Source organism: Paramormyrops kingsleyae, unplaced genomic scaffold (assembly GCF_048594095.1).
Source record: "Paramormyrops kingsleyae isolate MSU_618 unplaced genomic scaffold, PKINGS_0.4 ups40, whole genome shotgun sequence".
Classification (NCBI taxonomy): domain Eukaryota; kingdom Metazoa; phylum Chordata; class Actinopteri; order Osteoglossiformes; family Mormyridae; genus Paramormyrops; species Paramormyrops kingsleyae.
Window position 1 is genome coordinate 158,559 of NW_027325978.1, and position 5,735 is coordinate 164,293.

A 5,735-nucleotide genomic window follows, 5' to 3' on the forward strand; every position below is an offset into this window, starting at 1 on the left:
GTGACTAGCTTTTAGAGAAATATTGAAATTGCTACAGTGTACACAGGCTAAAGTAACATTGAAGTTTGATAGATTCCTAAAAGTCAAATGGCAGGATTGTATAAGCAGATTAAAAATATGGACTTAGATGAAGGGAAAGGTGATTAATATTTAAATGTTTATATATACAATAAGGAGATGTCAGCTGCATTAACCAAGGTTGGTCTTAGACATATTAAGACAGTGGCTAAATTGGAAATGAAGTACGGACTGTAACTGATGGCCAATGCATTTAAATAGTCAGAAAGTAGGAAATGCTTCTATGATAAGATAATACCTGATATTTTGAACATTGACTTTGATATGTTGATTAAGGTACGATAAAGGGAAGAGGGTAGATGAGAAACAGAAGGGACATGTGGTGACTAGCTGTTGGAAGAAATTGCAATTGTTGCACTGTACACAGCCTGAAGTATCTCTGAACTTTGATACATTTCTAAAAGTGAAATGAAATGAAAATGTCAATAATCTTTGAAGGTTTGATGAAAAATAAAGAAATTTCAGCTGCATTAACTATTAGTATTTTTTGACAGTGGCAGAAGCGCCCCCGTTTAACCGAATGTCACCAAAGTTAGATGGTCTATTCATAGTCCAGTGCTACAGAAGTGAGTCAAATTTTGTGAGAATTCGATGAAGTATGAATGAGGTTTAGCAGACTTAATGAATTCGGTATGGAAATAGTGAGGCCAGCAGGTGGAGTTAGCGCTACATTTGATAATTGGTATCATGCAGTCCCTGGAGTGGCAGTTTGACTACTGCCATTAGCAGAAGCAGCCATAGTACAACAATATAAGATACAATATATAACCATTTGCTGAAGTGCCTCAGCCCAAAAGAATTTGTTTTTTGTGTCAGATGGTCTAAGTAGACGGTAGAAATAGGCACCTGCATACCTAATATTTTAAGTCTGGATCATACAAGTTAAGCTTACTTTATACTACCTCAGTGAACACATGCTGTCTTGTATATTAAAAAAAACAACAGTGGCTTACTGCATTTGTAAAGTATTCTTCTAGACATAAGAAGCCCTGAAATAATTTAATGCCATTAATGAAATACAGGACGAACTACACCTGCTGGCTAATCCATAAAAAAAAATCCAAAAAACTGCAATATAAATAGAGCACCATCTCCACCTACTGGCCAATTTAATACAAAAAAGCCAAAAATCTGCAATATATACTGCCTGGCTTATAAATAAAATCTGATAATTTTCTATAAGTCAAATAGCAGAAAAATGAAAGGAGCTTAATAATATGGACTGAGGTGAAGGGAAAGTTAATTCCTTTAAAGTATTATGAAGGATATTTCAGCTGAATTAGCCAAGGTAGGTATTAGACATACTAGGAAAGTGGCTGTACCGCTCCAGATTGACTGATCGCCACCAAACTTGGAAGATATGTCTGTAGTCCAGTCATACAGAAGTGAATCAAATTTTGTAAGGATCAGATGAAGCATGCCTGAGATTTAGCTGTTTGAATGAAATGGGAATGGAAATGGTGTGGCCAGCAGGTGGAGTCAGCGCTCCATTTTAGAAATGATATTAAATGCTTTCTGACCTTCTCATTTGTAAATGAAGTCTGATAATGTTGTATAACTTAAATTGGTGAAAAATGAAAGGAAATTAAAAATATGGACTCAGCTGAAGGGAAAGGTAACAATTATTTGAAGGTTTCATGAGGAATAAGGACATTTCAGCTGAATCTGCTAAGGTGGGTCTTACACATATATGGACAGTGGCTGTCACGCCCCCATTTGACCGATCAGCACCAAATTTGGAAGGTCTGTTTGAGGTCCAGTGCTACATTAGTGGGTCAAATTTGGTGATGATCAGATGAAGTCTGCCTCAGATTTAGCTGTTTGATTGAAATGAGCATGGAAATGGTGCAGGTTTGGTGTAGTTGATGGCCATAGCATACAGGTAGGTCAAGTTATTTTTTTAAATTATCCATAAGGGCCGTGTCATGATTGATCTACTACCAGAATGACCTGCTTGGGCTGGACATTGTAGTTGTTATAGCAATATGTTATTTATTAAGTTTTTAAATGTCACAAGGGAATGCAAATGACAATCATTAGGCATTGCATATTTCTTAATTTGGCATAACTAAGAGAACTTGCAATACAAAAGATTTCAATCAGTCATATGTCACTGGAACAGAAATGAGATAAATGTAAGTTGTACTGATTTTGCAGGTTTATAAAGACATGTTATATTGCTGTAGCGCCCCCGTTTGACTGATCGGCACCAAATTTGGAGGGCCCTTCTCCAGTAATATCGTACATTACATATTTAAGTTTGGTGATGATTGGTTGAGGCATGCCTGAGATATAGCTGTCTGATTGAAATTGGTGTGGCATCACTATGGTTTGGGTGTGGCTGGTGGCCGTACCTCATGGAAAGTTTATGATTTTTTTGATAATTTTATATAAGGACTGTCTCCTGATTTAAATGATACCAGATTTGTGTAGGTTTGGTGAAAATCATAGGAGGATAAGAAAAAACCCTGTTTTAAGACTGTTACAAAATAGGCAAAAATGGCAAGAGATATGATGAAGTTCTTTATACCATTAAATTTGCCATGAGCGAGTGGATAGGATTCCCAACAATTCTAAATTCTATCTTTATCAGTTCAAGAGAAATAGACAGAAATGCAAAACTTGTTGCTGTAGCGCCCCCATCTGGCTGATTGCGGTGTCCTTAACATGGTATGCTAAGGGTAGGGAATCAAATGTGACAGCCTGTTTTGGTTGAGATTCGGTATTGTTTAGCCTGTCAAATGGCTGCTTCATTTTGATTGGCTGATGATGACCAAGATTTTATGATCAATGACTGCTATGATATATGTCTGATCTCAGAATTGGTTGTAGTACATATCTGCCAAATTTCAATTAGATTGGTCAATGCAGTCAGGAGATATTGGCAGTTTTTAGTTGTAGCGCCCCCTATTGATGAAATGGGGCCAGCGTTATATATGGTCCCCAGAATGGCGCTGGGAGGTAGGAATTCAAATTTGGTTAAGATCGGCTAAAGCAGGGCCAAGTTATAGCAGTCAGACTGAAACTGGCCAAATTTAGGTGGAGTTTGGGCGTAGCTAGTGGCCATAAAATAGACAAGTGTCAGACTTACTTTAATATATATTGATCAGCTCAGTGCACTGATCGGTTTGACACCTCATTTGTCTGATTTGGTCCAGTAGTGTAGGACTTGAAGGCAGAAGTCAGTTTCACAAATTATGCAAATTAGCAAAAAATCTAAGTAGACAGAGCTTCATAGTCCCAATGGCACGTTGGTAGAGCAAAGCTGTCTGTATCAGAAGAAAAAAATTTTTAAATTGTAGCACTAATAGGACAGGAGATATGGACTGAAACGCGTTGGGGGGCGCTAGAGCGCCCCCATCTGGCTGACAGGCCTGGGTCAGAGAATCTGAGTAGCGGGTAGGAATTGACATCATATTACCAAGTTTGGATGGTCTAGCTCTTACGGTTTAGGCTGTACATTCAGTTTTAGGGCGCGAAAAATAATAATAATAATAATAATAATAATAACTAGAAACTGCAGGCAGTTACGAACGGGTCCAAAGCTCGGACAAGTAGGACAGGTAGGAGAGGTACGACAAGTAATAGAGAAATAACGGCAGAAAACTGGAGGACTGTCACTGGCGGACAGCATAGTACAAAGTCAGACGTAACTATAATATTATAACAGGATGTAGATTAAGTGTAGTTCTAATGAGATTGTAGATGTAAGACAGAGCAGGAATGGTTTTGGTGAAATGGTCGTAGTATTAGGTAGAACTTTTGATGAGATGCTTTTAGTGTAGGTGTAACAGGTCAGTAGATGTTGGATAGAATGTTGAACCCTTTGGTGAAGTGCCTTTGCCTGTCTGAATTATAATAAAGAAGCTTCATTGCCTAAATAAACAGTACAGGCATAATTTGCAGAACATAATGTAAGACCTGGAGGACTGACTGTTACTGGTGACCACTGTAGTAATATGTCAGATAGTAGTAATCAGTGCTTGGACATGATATAGATTTTTCAGTCTAGGCCTAATGTCTGAGGAGATATAGGACAGAATGTAGAAACCTAGCAGCTCCCTCGCTTTGGATGTCTGATTTGGTTGAGATAGTCTGAGTAGCTCAGTAGTACAGTAGGTAGAAATAGTCAGCTTCTTACCTATTCTGGTAGGTGTAGATCATACAGGTTAATCTTTGTTTGTGCTGCTGTGTAAGCTTAGACTTTCTTGCATATTCTGCACAGCATTGCTCTGTTGGGACATGGCCCATATAATAGCAGTATGATCATACTTTGTCCTTTGTACAAACTGTTCATCTAGACATGAGATGGCCTTAAAGTACTTAATGGCATTCATGAAATGTAGCACTGACTCTGTCTGCTAGCCAATTCACTTACAAGTGTTATATGTCCAACATATTAAACAGTCAGACAGTAGTATTCCGAAATTGACAACTTCCTACCTAATTTGGTAGATGTAGATGTTACAGGTTAAGCTTGATTTATGGTGGCTGTGTAAACTTAGTCATGCAAATTTACAGCAATATTGCTGACCTGGGGCGTTGGTCAATATAACAGAACTACAGTAATGCTTTGTCGTTTTTGTAGGCTCTTCATTTAGATGTGATTTTAGCCTCATATATGCAGTAGTATGTTAGTTGTGCTGCTACCAGTATTGTGACTATGAAATCCTTTATCAGCTGCCTCAGACAGTAACATAAGCATAGTAGCTTGTTTCAGACAACTGTAGTCTATTTTAATTTTACAATGTGTGTAATATGTTTTCCATTATGTCTATAATTAATAATAATACATTTTTATAATCATTAATAAAGTCATCATTCTTAAGCATGTTAAATAAACATGTAAATGTCACAATAAATTTCAATTAAACAGGCAGTAAAGGAAATACACATACAGAAAGTATTACAATGTCCTGAGCAACATTTAAAGAAAAACACACTACACTATAATGACATTATATTGTAAATGGCCATAATGTATAAAATTAGCCTGCTGTATGCATGCAGTCCCTTGTGTGGCAGTTTGACTACTGCCATTTGCAGAAGCAGCCTTAGTACACCAATATAGGATATAATATAGAACCCTTTGGTGAAGTGCCTTAGCCCAAAATAATGTGTGGTTTGTGTCAGATGGTCTAAGTAGTCGGTAGAAATAGGCACCTGCATACCTAATATTTTAAGTCTCAATCATAAAAGTTAAGCTTACTTTATAATACCTCAATAAACACATGCTGTCTTCTATATTTAAAACAACAGTGGCTTACTGCATTTGTAAAGTATTCTTTTAGACATGAGAAGCCCTGAAATAATTAAATGGCATTAATGAAATAGAGGACAAACTCCACCTGCTGGCGAATCCATAAAAAATAATCCAAAAAAGTGCAACATAAATAGAGCACCATCTCCACCTACTGGCCAATTTAATACAAAAATGCGAAAAATCTGCAATATATTCTGCCTGGCTTATAAATGAAATCTGATAAGTTTCTATAAGTCAAATAGCAGAAAAATTAAAGGAGCTTAAAAATATGGACTGAGGTGAAGAGAATGTTAAGTCTTTGAAAGTATTATGAAGGATATTTCAGCTGAATTAGCCAAGGTAGGTATTAGACATACTAGGACAATAGCTGAACCACTCCCGTTTGACTGATCGC